Below are 21,789 nucleotides of genomic sequence, written 5' to 3'. Positions count from 1 at the left end.
GACATCACTGACACTGTGGAGGGGACAACAACACACAACTGTAAATGTAACTAAAACGATTGTTTTTGTTACAGAAATGAGGTCAAAAGGTGCACGTGTGCAAACACAAGTTTCAGCGATGAGAGTTGCCTCGAGTCTCTTTGTGTGAGCTCGTCGGCCATCTCTTGGCTCCTGCGCTGGGGCTTGAATGATGCTTTGCAGAGTGGAAGTCCTGTCTGCTCTGCGTAGCAGTGCACTGCACGCTGGCCTGACACACTTCTCTTCATGGGTCAGACGCACGCACAGGATCTGTCGAGCCTTGCAACTGCACAGTCATTGTAAACCGATGATGTCACTCCTCGCACGAGAACAGACCGGCAGCTTTTCCGCCAAATCTCTGAAAGTTTCGGTCGTAATTTCTCCAGTTTCATTCTTCTGTCCACCACGTACCTCATGTGTTTTATTTCCTCATGTTTCTATCGTTAATTGAAGCATTTATAGTATTTACGTTTTAAGATACCAAAGACACTCTTCTATTTGTCCTACTGGAAGTTTAAGAGCCTCTCAACACGGCCAAGAGCAACTGAGAACAAATTAGCTCAGTGTCATAAATCCCACTTTTATTTCCCCCGTTATCATCGGGTGTAAAAAATGTGAACTCGTTTTCTTCTCCCAGGATAGATTTAAGACGCTCTGCGTCTTTGGCCACTGGGCTCCGGTGTCATAAATCCCACCTTCATTTCCTCTGTTATCATCAGATGCAATTTGTCGCTGTAATAAGAGATCAGAGGCTGTAATGTGCTGATTATGAACCACTTAGTGCAGCTCTGCAGCCATGCTTGGTTAGGCATCCCGGGACTTTTAATTGCAGATTGACGGAAACAATGGTTATCGCTTTCACTGTTATCCCCTGACCTTAATCTTGGCTTCCCCTTTCCTCACATTAGTCTGAAAATGTCAGTGTTTAGCCGCATTTTGCTTATTCACTTGTCGTGAATCAAGTCATTCTCATGCAGATCGTCACATCCTTTGAGCTGTGTTCCGGTGTTCATCACCACGAGCCGACAAAGCTTCAACGGTGCAGCTGTCCCCCGATGTTGATTTGGATTAGCGTTGTTTCACGAGAGGATTGTGCGTCCCTGAACACCTCTTTGACAGAATGACAGGAAGGGGCCCGTCTGAGGTGTAATTGGGTTTTTAAGAGCGGGATCAAGGCCCATTAAATGATGTGCTGCATGCAGGGGGAGTTAATTGAGTTTGAGTCCTGCTGGCATACTGTGTGTGCACTGAAAACATTTACCCGACATTAAACCCCAATTAGGCCTTTCAGGATGGGACACTTGTTGCTGGGTGACGGGAAGTGAAGATGCGGATGCCTGTCAGGCTCACTGCGTCGTTTCTCTCCAGTGATTAAGTTATAAAGTCCAGTTGCATCAACCATGTGGGCTCCAATAGTTCTGTTTGCTTGTAATGAATTGTTAAACATCCTCTGGACTTTGCATTGTTTTTTTCTAATCCTCTTCGATCGCTGCCAATCTCTCACGCTGGCAACGCAGCCACTAAGCTGGAAGTCTGAAAGTCGGAGTGTGTGTGTGCGTGTGTGTGTGTGTGTGTGTAGGGCTCTCCTGTGTGCGCATGCTCTCCCCCAGCTCAGAGGAGCAGCTAATGCAGTTATATAACAGTCAGTGCAGCCGGCGTCTGCTGTGAGCCAAATGCCAGGCCTGTCTGGTTATATAAGCCTGTCAGAGTCATATTGTAGCAGCACGGAGCGTTCACACCACAGAGCGTCCCTGCACTCCTTCCACCGTCTCCTGCTCAGTCTCTCACTTCCTCCCACTGTCTTCTTTGCTCTCTTCTCTGCACCTCTTCTCCCCCCTCCCATCCAAACCCACTTCTCCTCTGCTTTCCTCCTGCCCTTTCCTCTTTGCCGTCGAGCCGATCTCAACACCCGGAAAACAAAGAGTTAGCTCTCTGGACGGATGCAGACGCATGGGCAGCTTGAAACATTGAGGTAGAAAAGAGGAGGGGGAAGGGAGGGGGGCTCACATGCAGACAGGATGAAAGTGTTGCTTATGCTACAGTAGTTCTCCTCCACTCAACGTCATCAAACGTGTACATGTAACCTTATATGACTCGTCTGTACACAAAGCAGCTTTAGCCTTCCAATTGACTTCCTGTGCTGTGCACTATGGCACTGATGATGTCACTCAGGGGGCGAATACAAGTTGCCAGTCCCCACCACCTGTGAGCTCTGATGTCCACCGGCCTTTAAAGACCCGTTTGATCTCAAGGAAGCCGATGCATGCAGCAGTCACAACCCCCTCGCCCCCTCTGCCCTTGGCCTTCAGACATAATGGGGTCAGATTGACACAGTCATCAGATAAGCAGAAGTTTTTTTACTCAGAGTTGTGTACAAAAGATTGCATGCAAAACACTGCTCACAAAGTTTTAGCAGTTCACACAGACATCCAGGAGTTGTCAATTGATTTGTGGACCTGGGTCCTGACCTCCAATTTTATTTTATTTTTTTCGTCAAGTGATGCAGTGTCAGCATCACTTTATATCTAGGTATAGTAGCGAAGGGCGGTATAATTATACAGTGATGACATGTTGCGTAATCAGAGAGAAAACTGAAGTAAACCAGCTCGGATCAGAGGGTGCATGATTACCCCTGTCAGCCTCCACAACGCTTGTTCCGAGCATGAGGTGGCCTTGCTAATTGGATTTAATAGCATTAACCAGGAACCTCTGCTCTCGACCAATGGCTGCCTCTGCCACCTCATTGGATATTCAGGAGGCGGGCTCAGCGAGCCGGCCCATTGGTGGAGGCCGAGAGAGGGGAGGGCGTGTGTGGGGCGGGGCCTAGCGGGACCTGCCGTGCGGGGCGGTGCGGTGCCCGGGAGTGTGTTGTGTGCGTAGGGCGCGATGTTGTTTTGTTGTGGCGATCAGCTGAACGTGGCGTCGCCGCTCCGGTCTGACACACACGCAGCGGGAAGCGCCGCGAGCCCCCGCGGCTCTCCCTCCCCGGAAACGCGGCCACCGAGAGCAGCTTTATCCGGCGTCGCAATCCAGGAAATGCGGACTTCTGGCCCTTTCGCCACGGGATAAATGGCTGCGACGCCCGTGCCGAAGCAAGCTGGTAAATATGAAACCGAAACGCATCGCTGCTGCCTGTTTATTACTTGTGGTTTTTCTGTTGCGTCGCTGCCGCTGTCGCGTCGTGGAGCGACGCGGCGTGGAAGTTGAGCGCGCCGTCCACGCACCGTGTGTTCACAGTCGGAACGTGTCATGAAGTTGAGTTGCCTCGTTATGTGTTATGAGGATGATGATATGGGATGAACGAAACAACAAAAAAAAAGAGGTTAAGATGAGCTGCACGCAGCGGCGGCGTCGGGCGCGCGCGCTGCACATCCAGCTGACAGCATTATGTGCTTCATCACGTCGCGTTGGTGCTTAATAACAGACAACAGTGCGGACTGACACACGCATGCAAGAGTGTCAAATCCTTCCTGTGAACCTATTTGTCATGGGTTATGTATGAACTTCTCTTTTTGTGTGTGTGTGTGTGTGGATGACATCATGCTTTTGTTCAGTTGATCCGCTGTTATATGATAGATGGGTGAAGTTGACCAAAACAGGTTTAATTTGGCAGCTGTTCAATCAGCAAGTAGTCGTCAAGTGTTCCTCCCTCTGACTGCTTTGAGTCAGACTTCCCACACAGGGCTCACCTTTTGCACAGCAGCTATGATGCCAATATTATTGTCATTTGCCAAACGAACACAATGGACGACTGTGTGACTGTAGTTTGACACGTTTATCATGCTAAATAGTTTCTTTCATAACTACTCATCATACACACCATCACCTACACACCGAGCAGAGCAACAGGAAGTCAGCAGTCGTTTTAACTTCGATGGATCTGCGAGCTCTTCGCTGTCAGTACTTTTGAGGTCTGCAGTATGACCTGTGAGTATGATATTGATATATTGATTTAACATCAAGTAAATAAATCTGAAGAAAAACAAGACCATTGACACGAGGCAAAGTCTGTGCATGTTGTGTGTCTCCAATGCAGTTTGGCAGGAAGTGAGGTAAGCGAAGCATTGTGTTGCTCTCGACACATGAGGACCACAGAAGCCAAAAACTATATATTTTTTTTACATTTTGAGTTTCAATATCTCCTCAAAGAAACTCCCCATCCAATCCAAGGCAGCGCTACCAATAGCAGCCCTGCTGCAGAGTCCTATACCCACAGCTCCGGGTCCGTATACTGTAACTTAAAGCACAGAAATACAGTAAAGTGTCAGACAACGGTGGTGAAGGGGGGAGAAGAGTGGAGAGAGGCCAATATGCAATTATTTCTTATTGAATCAGCACAAAGTGGCAGCCTCACAGCGCTCCACTCTGGCCTGGATCAAGACCACTTGTGGTGCTGGCTACAGAAAGGCACCAGCTCAGCAGGCACCCGAGGAGAGCGCTGCTCCATTTCCTTGCACATTTCCAAGATTGTTTGACATCGTTAAAGCATTAAGCTGCGAGGTAGACTACGTTGATGTTTTGGTACCATTGTAACTTGGCTGAAATGCTAGAAAGGGGCTTGTAGAGAATAATTAGTATTTTTTTGTTGTTGTTTAAAGCTGGAATTGAATGTGCAAACTCTGGTATTCGTTGGCGTGGACCTGCGCGATGAGTGTGTTCAGGTGAAATGAAAGTGAAACGCACCTCTGGCAGCACTAACACTGATTGCTGGAGTCCGTCAGTGAGGCAGGTTTATGTGCGTTCGGGGTGTCTGTATCTCTCTCTGGCAGAAGCAGCGTGGCACATGGAAAAGTCTTCTGCCGGCGAGCACAGAACCACTCATCGCCGTGTACGGTGCCCTTCACTTACGTGGCAGACCACCTCCACCTCTCCGAGTCGGCCTTGCAGGTGGCAACGCGTTGATTCGAAACGCACGAGATGCCATCGGCGGCCACGAGGGTCGCGTGGAGTTCCTCGCTCGGGCCTTCAGACACGCCTCCTGCTGATGACAGGGCCCTCATAACCACGACCACACTGGGAGCGAAGGATCAGGGCATGAGTAGGACAGTGTAGTCTGAATCCTTGATGTATAATTCTTGGGCGTAACACGGATGGTGTGAACAGAAGTGTTAGTTGGCAGTGTGTTCTGCTTGACGTGTGACTGTGGGCTTGACGGATTACACAAAGTATTAAATGGCATGTGTGAGCGTGTCTTACAAGTTTTTTTTTTGTTTTTCTCCTCTGCGTGAGCACGCAAGGAGGATGGCATTGTTGTTGGTCTGCTGCTAGCAAACCAAACAGAGACCCGGGGAAGGCTGTAAAAATCCTGGTGGCGGGGTGGACACAACCTTTTCATGTCTCTGCTGATGGTCATTAATTCTGTTCTCTGAAGCACCCGAGAAGAATAGACCCACTGTAGTGCTGGATGACCGGCGTGAACCAGGAACAAGACTTTGGATACGCACACACACACACATTCACACACACAGACACAGACTTATATGCAACATGGAAGCCAGGAGTGTCAACTTCATAAATGCCCCACTAGCCTAATACTTTTATTGCATTGTAAAATATTCTGAATGGATTTCATTTAGTCTCCTGGCCTCGCTGTCGTCAGTGGTTCTGCTTTTGTGTCATTTGGGTCAGTGTGTGTGTGTGTGTGTGTGTGTGTGTGTCAGTCAGCGGGGTGCGGTTGTCTACCAGTGCTTTGGCCTCGACTCAACCTCTCGCCCAGGCCGGTGTGTTCGCGACTCTAGAATTTCCTGGTGTTTGCCAGAGAGCGGGAGTCTGTCTATCTTCATCTGTGTGTTAGTGTGCCCCCCCCTCTCCCTTCCCCTCACCGGTTGTGTAACCTTTTATGTGGACGGTGATGGACGGGTCGGCTCAGGTTTTGAGGCACGGCGGCGCCGCAGAGGGGGGGTTACTCATTCAAACACTACCCTTCGTCAGAGTTAATCATTAGCTAATTCGGCGCAGTTGGGAGCCAAGTGGCATGTCCAGGGGTAATCCTCCCTCCAAATAGGCCACAAGTTCATGACGTCGCTCCCAACTTTTCCATAGCCCGTCATAGTCCACCCCGACTGGATTGACACGCTCTATCGTTCACATCGGTGTGTGTGTGTGTTTGTGTCCAAATCAGCTTTCTCCTCGCTCCACCGTTGAGAGCATTTCTTCGTGCAGGTGTTCCCGTTCCACAGTGGCCAGTGTTGCGCAATAGCGACCGTGAGCCTCCCCGCCTCCGCTCACCACAGGTATGTCTGTCGAAGGGCAAGGCCAGGATCTCGACGGTAGAGGCTGCTTAGGGGGATGACCCCGAAAAAAAAACCCAGTGATAACACACGGAGTGGCTTATCATTTACTGGATATTCAGATTTGAACAAGGGAGTTAAACCCCCGCCCGCAGGAGGTCGGGCGCGTCGCTCTCCAGGAAGGATTGTGTGTTGCCTTGAAGGATCGGCTAAAGATGGACGTCCAGTGTGTTCATCGATTGGCGATGCAGCCGGCGAGGTGTCGTATTTCACAACTCGATCTCTCTCTCTCTGCCTCGTTCAACTCTTTCTCTCTCTCTGGGCCCCACGACGCCCCTCTGACCACACCCCTCAACACACACACACACACACACACACACACACACACACACACACACACACACACACACACACACACACACACACAGAGCCTCTGAACAGATGCCAATCTCCAGGTTTCTGTTCGCCACAATAATATGTGGTGATTAAGATAATGTGTGGTTAATCTCTGCTTTACTTCCCCCACAATGTGTTTTGGCACCGTTACACACCCGGCTCCATGGCGATGTGTAAAATGAATGTGTGTTTGTGTGTGTGTGTGTGAGAGAGGGGGGTGAAGGAGAAGAAGAGAGACATTTTTACTCTGCTAATGCGCTTTTTTAATGGTATCCATCTCCTTATACTTTCTTCTTCATGTTTCTTCTCTTTAGAGTCATTTCCTTCACTTTCTGTGTCTTCTCGTCGTCTTTTCTCTCCTCTCCTCTTGTTTCCATGCCTTCCCACTCCTTTCCTTTCGTCCTCATCTCTTCTCTTTCACTTTCCCTTTGCTTCTTCTCCTCGCTCCTCTCGGTTCCTCTGCCCTTCCCTTCTCTCCTCTCCTCACTGGACTCCTTTGTCTCAGCGTGTAAGGCATCCCTGCAGAAAACTGCGAGTGAGGATTGGAGGGGATTTCTGCTCCGCGGGAGGGTAAGAGGGCTTTGGGAGGAAAATCCTTCCAACCCCGCCGCGGATCTGCCCGAGCAAATCGAGGCAGCGGGCGACGCTCCAGCACAATCCTTCCCCAGCCGTGTCACTGTCATCGAAGCGGAGCAGTTGAACTCTCCTCCCTAAACCCCCCCCCATCGCCCCCTCCTTCAGCCGCACTCTTTAAACAAAAAAAAATCCTTGTGAAATCTGCGGGAACAGCTCTCAGTAGATTCCAGATGTGTTTTGTCTCCCTCGTGGCGCTGTCAGTCTGCGGCGCACCACGTTGAGCTCCCCTCACCTGGCGGGCCCCTCATGCCATACGAGATGTGTGCAACTCTCAGTGGATGCTCCTTTTTTTTTTTTTTTTTGTACATTCTGGTACACACTCTGCTGTGTGATCCATCGTCTCCTATACAAAATATCTGACAGGAGTCGGTGGCGTGCATGCATGTGCATTAGTTATTCGCCGCATCGTCCCCTCCCCCCCTTCCTCCCCCCGGTGGGCGAGCTGCGCCCGCGACATTGTCAGGTAAGGTCATATGAAGAACACCTCATTTTAGTCGCCGTTAATTATGCAGCAGTGTGGTCGACTGTCGTCACTCGGGAAGGTCATTTGCTCCTCGCCCCCCCCCCACACACACACCCGATTGAAGGGCACACATCTCGACAGATTTTGGGTCTGCGATTTTTGTTGCGGTGATTTGCGACGCTACTGATGCTGAGCCGACGTCCTGATGGAGGGTGAAACTTTAAAAAGCTTCAGGTTTTGCAGAAGTCTTCCACTTGATGTCACACTGCAAATGTATTTACAGAAGAGTGTTTGTGTGTAGGTATATATATATGTGTGTTTATATATATATATTTTTTTTTCTGTGACTGTTTATGTGTACAATATTTTTGCTGATGCTTCCATACCGCGGCCCCCTAAGCGAGGGCGTCTGTTTCACCTAATTGAAGGTCAATATTTGCTTAAGCATTCCTACAGACGACCTTGCTAGCTCGGTCTAAACAGAACACAGGCGACTACTGTACTTCAATAAAAACCTCGAGCGCCTGTCATATTCTAGTCTCGTACTGCCAGACCTATCTCACAACACCGAGGTGCACTTGTACGGCGCCGATGCAGCGGCGAGGTCTTTCGTAGCCCGCAATTATTCTGCAGGAGTTGGGGCCGGGAATTTTTTTTTTCTCGTAAAACCAATTAGGATCACCAAGCGGAGGCCTAAACTTCTGCAAAGCACGCAGGTTCTCTCGCTAAATACTACTGGGGGGGGGGGGGGTGGCTCTGAGAAACGCGGCGCAAGGCTAATTAAATCCGGCGCGGGAATTTCCCAATTTGACACGCAGGTACTTTGAAAAGAAACGGTGACTGTGAGAGAAAGAAAGGATGAGAAGAATGCCATTGTCAGGCAGCGACGCTTGTTTCTGCGAGTAACTTGAGTCGAGCGGAAACGATTAGTCGATTTTTGAAGATGTCAACCCTGAAGATGTCAGCTACAAAGTTATGTCGCGTTGCAGCCCTCCTCGGGTCAACTGTCTAGTGAACAGAAGTAACTATACTGTCACCGCAGACAGGAAAAGCCAGTTAAAGGGCTTTACCAGTAGTTTAGTTCATTCACTACTCGTCACTTATACTTTACGTCACAACCGACAGTTATTCAAGCTGTGCTGATGTGTTTTGGAAATGTTTTTTATTTAAATTTAGGAGATTTTTATGTTGAGAGAGTGTTGAAACAAGCAAAAAAAGTTGAGTAATTCATCATTGCATCAAGTCTGCATTCATTTAGGTAATTTATTTAGCAAGAACACGTCCACCTTTCGGCTGGTTACCACTTCATTTGTGACACGAGCGGTCACTGATCTGAATGCGGGCTTGAGATTACGACGAACCCGCGTTTGTTTGTTTGGGTTCCTGTCTGAAAAGCGCAGTAATCCTCGATGAGACGGTCAAACAAAAGACTTGACACAGCGGGTGAATCATCTGCGGCCGAGCCCGACTCGGCGATGCGCCGGGCGGAGTCACCTCGCGTCCCATTTGTCACCGCGTCACGGTGGATTAACAGTCTGCGACCAATCGTCACGTGACGGTGCCGCTCGGCGTGAATGGCGACGGGAGGTAGAGAAAACCCTTTTCGTTTGATACTGTGTAGGATGTTCTGTCTCGCAGAGACGCAGGCAGGTTCAACCAGGCGCATGTGAGAAATTAAACAGACGATTTAAAAAAAAAAAAGAAAAAAGCCGGTGCCGCTCGTCACCGGGCTTCATGTTTACTCTCTGCTGCTGGATGCCGAAGCCGAGGTTTGCGACACCTTTTGGGGTCGCAAAGGATGCATGAGTTGTGGGCGGAGCTGAGGAAAGAGGCAGAATTTGGGCAATTAGTCGAGAAGTCCTGCATCCATCAAACCATTTTCTACACTCACTCTGCAGTGTTTGCCTCACACTGAGCCAGAGGCACAGCAAAGTTCAATTGTTTTGGATATTATAAATCTTCTATGAATTATGACCGAGAGCCATAACGAAGGCAACACAGCTTTGACTTCACCACGCATGCTGGCATACGTTTTTGGGGGGGGGGGGGGAACGACAAATAATTCAGTATGAACCTCCTCCTGAGGTGTTACAGTGATTTCTATTACATAATCCTCCCGTCCTCAACAGCCTCAGACAGTCAGCAGAGCCAGCGTTAGCATCCAGGTAGTCCCCCGCCTCCTCCCTGCGTTGCACCGTCAGCACAGTGCCAGGGAGCAACCCCAGCTTTGTCACTGCAGACTTGGAAATTTTCATCAGCGCTCTGCAACTCTAATATGCTTAATGGCTCCCGCGCTCGCCCTCTGAGGACCCCCCACCCCTTCCTCCTCTCCTCTTCTTCTCGCCCCAATGTCAGCTGATTGACAGGTTGCCGAGCCAGTGAATTCGCTGCGAGGACGGAGGGCAACGTGGTTGTGAAGTGTCCACATGTTTGTTTGTTTGTTTTCTCGGGGCCCCCATCGTGAACGCCATATTTCACTCTTGACACCCGCACCCATAGGAGAGACACGGAGCCGCGGCCAGCTTCCCTCTCGACTCCTCTTCCTCCGTCTTCTCCAGGACTCTCGCTGTCTCTCTCTCTCTCTTTGTCTCACGACCAAGATGTAGTGGTGTGCGACCTGAAAAGCTAATCGGTATTGGGTACAGTAGCCGGAGCACCGGGGCCGGGTTCCCACTCTCTGCCCCTGAGTAGGGTGTCCATTACTGAGGGAGTGCCTCAATTACACAGAAGAGGGAGATCAGGAGAAGCCCTGGTAAGAGTTTTGGAGCGAGACGAGGAAGAAGAGGAGGAGGAGGAGGGCGGGTATAGAGTGGAGAAATCAATTTGTCTCTCAGCGACATGTACGTAGTTGCAGGCATTCAAAACAAAGCAAAGACACCCTGTGTGCGATTACATTTCCAACTTACATGATTGTAGATCCAGAGTCTTGCGCTATATTCCATGGCAGATTTTATTTGTTGTTGTTGTTGTTGTTGTTGTGTATGTGTGTGAGGAAAGCATAATGTTCCTTTGTCAGCCCGTGGGGTGGATGATTCCTCCCGGTCTTGTGAGAGCGAGGTTTCCCCCCGTTGCTGAGCCCGCAACAGTCTTTCTTTTATTGGTCATTGTTGTTTGTTTTGGCTCTCATGATTGGTCGTGTTGCTATCAGCATGACAGATACACAAGTCGTAGGTCGGATGGCTCGCTCGATGGCGTTTGGAGAGGCTGCGAAGGACGGGAAAGGGGCAACATTTTTTTTTTTCCTTCTTCTTCTTTTTTTTTTAAGCTCGAGTGCAGCCGTGAAATTTCCGAAGCTGCAGTTTGCGTAGCAGAGAGTATCATTGTTTCATCCCATCAATCAGTGTAATTCGCTGTTTATTGCTTTTCTGTGTAACTACAGTGTTATCAGCTTATCCTCTGTGCAGTTTTCCACAGCGAACGTTGTATTTCATCGCGTTGAGGCTTTCCCGCTCTACTCCGCCTGTCCTCAAACAAGCCTGTGTCCAAAAGCCGGACTCGGCCTTTAGACCGAGGGTGATTATTTATTGATTTGTTTATTTCTGTCCGTAATTTCGGGGGGTTCTTTCAGTCCACCCGTGACCATTTAAAATATCTCTGCTGGGTGGCCATGAAGTTTTATACAGACACGGGTTGTTCCCAAACAGAGGCCCTGACCCATCTAGTGCCCGAGGCAAGACTTTAGCTGCTGCCCCTTACGCCGCAGCCAGTTCCCCACCAACCATTGTGTTCATACGTTCACACAGAAGCTGCTTGAGATTAAGCTATAGAGATCACACTTAATATAAAGAAAATGTATTTCTCAAATCATGCAGTTATTCCCAAAGCACACAAATGGTAAATTTTTCCCGCATGTATTTAAAATGTGAGTAATTTACATTATTTTTTTTTAGCTATTTTCTAAATAAGCAAACCATGTGTTGTCCGGAGTAAGATGGTAGCACTCTGATTAAGCTGTTATGCAATACATGAACTATTCACTCATCACATTACCACAGTCTTTTTCCCTGTTTGTCTTCCCCTTCTTTTTCCCCCCCCCGGGGCCAACGAGGGCATAGTCTATTGACACGATACGGTGTATTTTTAGTCTGCTGATGTTAATCGTATCACATTTTAAGGTCAGTGTCACTCGCTCACTCACTTGGATAAGTCTAACTAAGGCTTATGTTGTCGGAGGCTTGTTTTTGTGCAATATTTCAGAATAATGTCATACAAATGTTATTATTCAGACATTGTAAAATCCCTCCCTGTGGATGGAAGTCCGCTAGCATTCACCTATATCACTTACTTACCAACTCGGTGCCCAGATGATGAATCCTATTCTAACTTTGGCGATCGGCTGACTTTTCATCTAGCGGGTCAACGTTTCAATATGTCTAATAGTTTAGTTCACGGCTAAATGAGCTGAACCGTGTATTTATAATTAGCAAGCTATAGCATGCTATCAGGCTAAACTAAATAGTGAACATGTTATTATTCCCTGCTAAACATCAGGAAGTCAGCATTTCACACTGTGAGCATGATAGCATGTTAGCGTGTGTGCATTTGTGCATGTGAGCATGTTAGCGTGTAAGCATTTGTGCCTGTGAGCGTGTTAGCAGGTAAGCATGTGAGCATGCTAACATGTGAGCGTGTTAGCAGGTAAGCATGTGAGCATGCCAACATGTGAGCGTGTTAGCAGGTAAGCATGTGAGCATGCTAACATGTGAGCCTGTTAGCAGGTAAGCATGTTAGCATGTGAGCACGTTAGCATGCCGACATTAGGGGTTAGCACAAAGAACTGCTTTGCCTCAAAGAGACGCTAACATGACTGTAGATGATTATATTACTTTATTCAACATTTCTACTCTTAATATTAATTAACTAGTGGTGATCCAGTAACATACTTTCTGTTGTCGCTACTACAAACTGTTGAGTGTGTAGTAGTCAGTGTTACATTATACGCAGCATTGAATTCAACGTAGCCAACATGCAGCAGTCTAGCCAGTCGGGTGGCACATGTCCTTGTCTTATCCTTAAAGTCAGAGATGTTTTTTGTTGATGTCTGAGTGAAGACCAGACCTGTCAATCAACCAAATGCCTGTTGAGTCTTGCCAGACCACAATGAGCGGAGGGAACACTGTGGGCCGACAAGACCGGCTCTGCCAAGACCTGTCTAAAGGGATTCTGCTGTGTTTGAGACAGTTTTGTATTCGGGTGTATACGCGTTTGCCTGACCATAACTTGTCCTCACTGAATTTAAAACGGTCATGATCTCCTCTTCCTTCTTTCCGTGATCACAAACCTCAGCTGGTGCAACTCGCTCCCCTTTCACTGTGTTGCATTTGTTCAGACGCGGGTTAACTTGTGTGGTTTTGCATTTTCTGGCTGCTTCTTTATTACATTTCCACTCTCACTGGAGGATGACTCGTCTCGCCACTTGTTTACGTTTTGTGGGTTCATGCTTATGACTGTGTCATCAGCTACTTATGTCCCATAAACACATGTGTATTGTTTTTAGAACATTTTGATTAGATTACATCATTGTAATGCTTTTGAGTCATACTGTTTACTGTTTATCAAGGGGCCGGGGAGGGTGTTGTCCTTTTTTTTAGAATACTTCATCTTAATCAAGTTGAAATAGCTTGATTGAAAGCACTAATTAAGTCTTAATCATTAAACATTTACTGAAAAAACTATTGAAGAACTTCCCATTGTTAATTTGGATTGCGCTGTTTTCGAAATGTTTTCTCGAAACCTGGAAAACTTGGTGCCCGTCAGAAGAAACCGACTACGCCGAGGTTTCCCTTATTGGTCAGCTCAATAGGAACTGAATTAACTTGTACCGACCTGTTGATAGTATACCTTACTGTGTGGATGTTTAGTGTCAGCAGAGCAAGGCATCAGGCCCTGTGTTTGAACACAATCATGTCGTGTGTTTGAAAGACAGATTCACACACAAAATCCTATCAAAGTCATCTGCGATTCTCCAATTCTTTCTCAAATTGGGAGAGTTTCCATTGTGTTTGGACTGAGGTTCATAAACGAGGTGCGCAGCTGAATCATCCGAGGGAATTGGACCGCGATGACAACAGATGCAGTGAATTTGAAGCATGGAAACTATTGAAATCCCATCCACGGAAAAAATCATAAGACATAAAAAGGTTTTTTTTTCTTTCCTGTCCCGCATAGCACCACAGTACAAACGCTCAGCCACAAAGACATAAAAACATTCAGTCAGTTTGCTGTCGTTACATGAAAGGCCTTATAGGTGTTACATGCCGGCTGTGTGGAACTTAAAGAAGTACTTAGACCTTTTTGGAAAATAATCCTGCTCGAGAAAAACACTTTTACATGTGTCCATTTATTAGAAGGCCACAGTCAGCAGCCAGTTAGCGTTGCACAAACACTGGAAACCAGAAACAAAAGTATGACATAATGTCATAATTATTCGACTTCTAGAGGTGGTGGTGTGCAGATTCTCTTACCATTTAGAGGCAGGCTTGCGGTTGTTTCTCTCTGTTTCCAGTATTTGTGCAAAGCTCAGTAACTGATACCTCGTATTAAATGGGCAGACGTGAGAGCGGTATCATCATCTCATCCAACGCTCTGCCAGGAGGGCAAACAAGGGCCACGAACCGAGTGGTGTCAAACCGTTGGGTTCTCCCGAACTCCCCGTACTTCTGCTCCTCTGCTACTCTGTCACGTTGGTGCGATCAACTCATCCAGCATTGACGACTTGCATTTAAACAATTGCATGTGACCGAATGGGGCTTTGCGTCACGCGTGATTATTTTGCGGTGGAAAGGCCAGAACTTTTTTTTTTTAATTTTTTTTAATGTAGTTCCTGAAGAGACGACAGCCCTGGTGGGAAAAGCTTAGATAGCTGTAACCTGGCAGGACAGAAAGCTCTCACAGTAAACATTCTCCGAGGTAACATAATGATCCGATGTGTGTGTACATCCACACGGAAGAGCCCGCGAAGCGACACTGAGGGCCTGTTCAGAGACAGCGCAACCTGTATTGGATGACAAATCAGCCGTACGTAACCGGGCAAGAACTAACAGGAAATCAATGTATCCAGCCACCTATCCTACATCGATAGTGTCTCACTTTCTTGCTCATGTCGCTGCCTCTCTCTCTTTCTCTCTCTCTCTCTCTCTTTCTCTCTCTCTCTCTCTGGCTGTGTTTCTGCAGTGTGCTTCTGTGAAAAAGCCACCGCATCTCTATTTTAAGGGCATCTTTGTTTCTCTGCTTTGTATTCAAATGATCAGTCGCACACAAGCAGGAGGACGCAGCTCTGTCTGAGGACGAGCAGGTGTGTGTGTATGTGTGCGTGCGTGTGCGTGCGTGTGCGTGTGTGTGTGTGGGAAGAGCGGGGGAAGAGGGAAAGGTGGCGAGCCGGCTTTTAGAGTCAGGTTTCTCCTAACCAGATCTTTATGAGGTGACGACAGCTGGAGGAATGCGCCGCTAATGCTCCTAAAGCGGGTCATGTGACCTTTGGGGCTCGTGTCCCTGAGCAATTTGAATGGGGGGGGTGGGCGCATTTGAAGGATCATCTATGATGTGTGTGTGTGTGTGTGTGTGTTATGTACTGATTCGATCTCCTTCAGAAGCAGCGTGCAGGACTACGGGTTCGCTACTGTACTTTGGAACAAGACGCCGCGGCCGCCAGACTCGACTGCGCCGCACGGCAACGACGAGTGCAGCCGGTGACACGTTTTCGGTCTGCTCACGCCAAAGTGGGCCAGTCGGTTTGCATCGAGGTGGGCCATGTTTGATTCACGAGGGTGTCCCCTCGTGTGATTTCTAATTTTAATATCAGAACTGTTTTTTTTTGTTTGTCAAAGCAAAACACTTCTTTTTTTTTTTTACAGTAATTCGACTTCCTCGTAGTCAGAGTCTCGGTAGAGAAATTGGACGCCAGTGTGTGTTTGCTTGTCCTCGGTGCTTTGTTACTAAGCAGCGTGCAGGTATTGACACTCGTCTTGACGCCTTAATCCTTCTCGACCTTGTGTTGACAGTACAGTAAGGCTCTGTAGCTCCAGCAACCTGTTGTTGACGACTGCTGCTGTCACGATTAGCGCAGTGAAAGCAGCATGATGATCTAACAATGTTTGGTAAAAAAGTTTTGTTTTTTTTTAAAACGTATTTGCCCAGGTTTTGAGAGACCTGTCTCATAAACGTCGGCCTCGACGTCACACAATTTCTTCCCTGAGACTTTGGATTTGTTTTGGAAACTCTCGATTTTTTTGAGAATCAATGAATTCTTTATTTAGGATAATTCACAGGACGCACGGTCAGCAATGTTTAAAATTGACTTCCGGTACTTATTTTTTCCAGAAACCGCTGCTCTGGATTATTAACCAGGAGCCTGTGTCAGTCGGGACGTCAACCCAGATAGACGGTTCACAAACACGGACCAATTAAAGCCAAAACGTTTCATAGGACCAGACACCGCGAGAGATAGAAAATCAGTGCATTTCATGGTTGACGTGTATTCTGTAGGTTCAGCATTTCACTTCCCATGGACCCAAACCAACACACACACACACACACACACACAGATGTACTAAGAGACAGTTTTAGCTGCGCTTGATTGTCGTGTGTGATTGATGAGCTGTCTCACTCAGCCCTGGAGCTGCAGTCCCAAGATATAGAGCCCACACGCCAGTTGACACATTTGATAGCCTTTTTATAAGATTGTCTCAGTTGGCAGATAGAGCCACTACTTAGTCCGGGCCACGTACCAAAGAGACGAAAGGCCCGTGTTACGAGACGTCCCCGTCCCTGCCGCTCTCCTTTTGCAATTTGCACGCGCTCTCCTAATCCTCCATCTTGCCGCCTGTCTCGCGCTCTTTCCAACTCTCTCTCGCACACATCGGCGGTGTTGAAGGGCCGCCGCCGAGGCGTGGCTTCGCCGGTGCGCCTCCGTCGACAGGCCGCTAATGCGGCGTGGCACCGCACAGAATGGGCAGCGGTGGCACGCCGGCCGGAGGAGGGCGAGTAAACTGTCAACCGACACTTAGGCTGAATGGGGTGGTTTGTCCCGGTGGGTAGCAATTACTTGGACCGGGCCGGCTTTGAGTAAACTCCCTGATCAGAAGGGTGCCCCTCTGCCAGGCGGCGATGCAGAGAGAGACGGAGACGGAGGCCGTGTTGATGCATTCTGCGGCCTGGTCCTCGTGTTTGAACACACTCAGACTGAGCTTCCACCTGTTGACTCCCCCTCCTCCCCCCCTCCTCTCCCCCCGCTTTCAGCCCCCGTGTCTGTGTTTGTGCAGGCGGCGCTGAAAAGCCCCAGCAGCTCCAGCTTCCACGGCGCGAATGAACACGGTCACAGGTTCCTGAGATGTGCCGATAAGGCGCGGCGCCGCCAGGTCACGCTCGGCGCTGCAGCGGCGGAGCCCGTCGTGCCCGCTTGCAGCTTCGCGCGGGAGGCGGGGCCCGCAGCTGCAGAAAAGAGGAACTTGCACAGGCTTTCCCATCAGCGGCGCGCAGGAATCCGCATGGGTGACTTCATAGAAGAAGAAGAAAAAAAAAAAAAACTTCAGTGGACATGAAAATAAACCGCCCACGACACGACAGCTGTACGGGCCGATTCAGAAACATGCAGCATATATATTTGACCCCCCCGCCCCCCTTCCTCCCTCCCCTCCCTCCCATCTCCGATCACTTTGACTGAAGATGTTCCCCTCGCGACGGCCTCGAGCGCCACGGCTCCAGAGAGCAAACACGAAGCAGTCGACTGTGAACGACGGGCACAATAAGCTGCGTGGGAGAATTTGCAGTGTGAACTTGACATCCACGCATCACTGAAACGTGTGGGCGCGGGGAGGACAGCTTTTGAAAATGTCAGTTCCTCTTTCTATATTTAACCACTCCTGCCCCCCCCACCCCCCACCCCCCTTTTGCTTGGTCACTTTTTTAAATTTTTTTATCTCTTTTGCACAGCACTCATGCGGCATTTTGAGTCGGGTATTGAGCTGTCAAAAGGCAGATGAGGTTTCGTTAACAGGCACGGTATCTGTTTCACTTCTGTTCCAGTCACTCCCTCAGAGGCCCCAGACCCTGCACCCCCGGTTTCGGTCCCTGATGTTTTTCTTTCACGTCAGAAGACCATTCTGCCTTTTTTTTTTCTTTCTTCGAGGCAGTGAATCAAAACCGACGCTTAAGACTTAGAAAAACACTACAATTGTATAAACCATAATAGCTGGGTATACCCTACCGTCGCAAATTGCTAATGATACATCAACTCTGTGTATGATATCACTTAGCAATCAGGGACTGTACTCGGGGTCGGGCTCCTTTTTTCATAATCACTACCCACAGCAACCCCGAGGACGTGATTTCCTGGTAGCCTTCCTCATAACACACATAAAGTTTACTTTGCCGCAGAGAAAGACAGTGGGGCTTATTAATGCAACAGGAAAAAAGATAATGAGTGCGTTTGCGAGGCTGAAGTTGAGGATGAAATGCTGGGGGAAGCGTGGCTGCGAAAAGCAAAACGCAAAGGGAATTACGCATTTCTGTGTCTCGGCGAAATGGAGATGAACGGAGAAAAGAGAGACCGAGAGGGAAAACCTCAAGATGAAAAACAGAAACGGTTAAACAGAGGGCGGTCAGTCCTTCAGTGGTTTACAGGATCCGATATCACATCTGCCGAGGATACGTATCGATTGGCTTTAACAAAAGACTAGCATGCGCGACTCCATTAGCAGGCCGGTCGGTCTCCGCTAGCTGTGTAGCGTCTGGCTTGTGTGCTCGTTTGCGCATGTGTATATTTGAATATACTCGAATATTAAAAACCAATCAACCAGAGACGCATCGAAATGACTGACGGAGCATTTCGGCGCCTGTATTACAAACACTTGGACATTAGTGGCTCAATAACACTCATTAGTGTCAGTCTGTAGGAGAAAAGTGGCCGGGTTTATGTCTGGCTTTGGGAAAATCGAAATAAAACATGGCCCGTTTAAGTTTTACGTTGTTGCATTTGCCAGCGGATCGTGAGAATGAAGTGATGGGTACATGTAGCTGGATACGTTTAACTGCGTAACGACTTGGATTTAGTGGTTTGACGTGTTCCCAGAAGACTCCGCCCACTCGGTGAGACGGACATCTTCTTTAACCCCCTTTTTTTCTTTTTCTTTTTTGAATCCAATACAAACAGGTAGAGACACACTTTACACACAGTGGCTTTTACGCGGGCTCCCTCTTTTCAAATGGGTTTTGTTTCTATCATAACACCACAGACGTATGAACAGACAGGAGGTCAGTTTACTGGGAGAACCACAAGTCTGAAATAATCCGCCTCTGGAACAGAGAGAACCCTTTTCTGAATACTCCCATCGTTGCCCAATTTACTGCCCCTGTCTGCAGTTTATGGGGTAAAAGTCCAAAAATGTCATCTGTACGGCTGTCTGTAAATGCGCAAACCACTCATTTGGTCTAAATTATAGTCTGCGGCTGCTCCAAAACAACATGAAGTTTCTCATAAAGCATGATGTGTGCACTTCAGGTGTCGCCTGTGCGTTATATAAGGGAGTCCGACGCGTGTCATGTATGTGAAATCATCTCGCGTGACCGATACCACAGGGGAGCCCTTGTTTCCATTTACTGTAACTGAGGAACCAGCTTTGCATAATGTCAGCCCGGGCCAGAAGGCAGCGCATGGTTATCATTTATTACGGCATGCCTTCGCACCTTTTTCACGGTCGTCGCACTTCCCATTTTCATCCCCCGTCTTCGCAATTGTTATCTTCAGCGTTGCCGCCGCTCCACTTAAACAGCTCCCAGCTCTCACCAGTTCCTCACCAGACGGCGCGTCGGCAGCGCTCGGTCCCCGGGCCTCGCTAATCGCTGCGTCGCGCGCGGGGCAACTTTCCTGTCAATCATTGCCACAGTGGCAGTTTTGTTTCCCGGGCCTCCGCCTCAACTTCCCCCCCCCCGGTCCCCCACCTCCGTCAGAAACCCCTCAGTCTGAGGAACAGAGGACAAAGGGATGACGGATGGGTGAAGGTTCCTCGCAGGGAAAGTACAGTACGGAAGGTGTGTGTGTGTGTGTGTGTGTGTGTGTGTGTGTGCTGGGGAAAAGGGTGACAATGAGCACAGTCAGGGCAGACACAATGCAGGGCCTCGGCCCTCGCGGAGCCCAGCGGCCTGTGAGAGTAGTCCAGCATCAGGCCGGCAACAGTCGCTCACAGCAGCCAGCCAGCCAGCAGCCGCGCGGAGCCAGGAGGGTAATCACCGAGTCCTGAACAACACGCCTATTGACTGGGACCAAATGAAAGGAGAGAGGAAACCCAGAGCACAGGCGCAAGGATCAGAAGACGTCTACGCAGCGCAGGAAAAGGAGGGCGAACGGGTACAGGTGTGGCAAGTACAATCGATCAATCGGAGAAGGAGAGGCCGCCGCCGCCGCGTGCCGCCGCGTGCCGCCGGCCTGCGATCGGCCGGCCCGGCCAGCCGCTCGTCCTCCTGCTCGCCGGCTCGTCGTCGCTGTGTGGAGTGTGTTTATTTTCGAGCGTGTGACTCACACTTCCTGTGCTCTGCCAGTGAGGCGAAGCTCTGAGGAACAGCAGGACCTCCGTTCATTCTCAATTCTCTCTCTCTCTCTCTCTCTCTCTCTCTCTCTGTGTCTCTCTGTTTCTCTCTCTCTCTCTCGCTGATAGGCCTAGCCCGAGCTCTGCGTAATGCGGGGGCTTGCTTGAATGGATGCCACTCTGGAATTCATTTACAGATGCAGCACGGTGGCTGGGACTGAGACCGGGAGATTAACGTAAATGAGACACGTGTACGCTGGAGGGAGAGGAGGGTGGGGTGGGGGGGGTTGTCACCGAGGAAGAAGCCTGCCTTCTTCATCCACCACTACAATAAGAAAACGTTGCCGATAAGGAATCGCCCTCAGGGTCCTGTGTGACAAGGGAGGGGGGGAAACCCCACGTAAGACCTGTTTGTAATCCTCTCCAACTGGCAGGGCCGCCGGCCCCGAGGAATGTACGCCGACTTTTAAGAAGCTGAATCTGTCGGCGCGCGCGTTTTTGTTTCCTCCCCACCGGTCGGTCTGCTGCCGTGCACGTTGGTCGCGATGAGAAAAGTGACAGTTGAAGCCATGACATGTGGGTTTCAGAGAGAGGACGGTGGGACTCGGTGGAGATGTTGCTCCCGCTCGGGGGGGGGGGGGGGGGGAGAATAAGAGTCGCTTTTAGCTCCTTGCCTGCTATACCGCATCTTCCTCCTCCTCCTCCTCCTCCTCCCCTTTTGCGTTTGTACAGTGGAAACATTCATTTACTGTCTTCCCCTCTCCCTCTCTCTTCATCACTCTTTTTTTTGTTGTTTTGCCTCACCCCCAGATATTCTCTCTCTCTCTCTCTCTCTCTCTCTCTCTCTCTCTCTCTCTCTCTCTCTCTCTCTCTCTCTCTCTCTCTCTCTCTCTCTCTCTCTCTCTCTCTCTCTCAGCAACACACCCACTCAAACAGTCATATCCGCTCTCACTCTGGCTCTCCCTGCTCGTCTCACAGTGCCTGTGAAGCGTCTCTGAGGGGGAAGACCAGACTGCTCTGTCAGGTAATCTAAACTCTCTCTCTCTCTCTCTGTCTCTCTCTCTCCCCTCCCCTCACTCTCTGTCTTTCGCTCCCTGTCTTCCTCTCTTATTTAAATCCATCCCGGTCTCTCCACCCCCCCCCCCCCCCCCCTCCTCCGCCCGTCCCGTCTTTCCCTCCCTACCATTACGTTTCTTGTCAGCTATTGTAAATGACTTACTTAGTTCCATGCGAGTGTGCATTTGATTGTTTGTTAGTTCAAATTTGACATTTGACATTTCGTTGAAGAAGTTAAAGAAGTCCAACATCCATGTCCGACATCTCACTGTTTCAGGACCAAATAAGTGAGTTGATTTTAGCACGCTGAAGGGTATTTATTTTTAGTGTGAAAGAGTCTTTAAGATTTCTATTGAATGTCCGCTCTGCAAGAGGGATCCCTCCTCCGGTCGATCTGGCCTGAGGTTACTCCCTTTTTCTTTTTTCTTTTTTCCTGGGCATTTTGTGGAATTTTTTCCTAATCCAAATC

General features: G+C 49.1%; 1 protein-coding gene across 2 annotated transcripts in view; it reads left to right on the top strand.

Annotated features, from left to right (window-relative positions):
* Window positions 1-2,881: 2,881 nt before the first annotated feature.
* Window positions 2,882-21,789, top strand: part of LOC137781058 (transcription factor HIVEP3) — a 36,444-nt gene continuing 17,536 nt past the window's right edge. For both annotated transcript variants that reach the window (XM_068569582.1, XM_068569579.1), the window contains exon 1: window positions 2,882-3,118. The gene's annotated coding sequence lies outside the window, so the exon portion shown is untranslated. The remainder of the gene's footprint in view (window positions 3,119-21,789) is intronic.

This window comes from Clinocottus analis, unplaced genomic scaffold (assembly GCF_023055335.1).
Source record: "Clinocottus analis isolate CAN_PGR_092001 unplaced genomic scaffold, fCliAna1.0.p SCAF_9, whole genome shotgun sequence".
Taxonomy (NCBI): Eukaryota; Metazoa; Chordata; class Actinopteri; order Perciformes; family Cottidae; genus Clinocottus; species Clinocottus analis.
The sequence above is the reverse complement of the archived record's forward strand: the minus strand, read 5'-3'. Positions and strand labels throughout refer to the sequence as shown.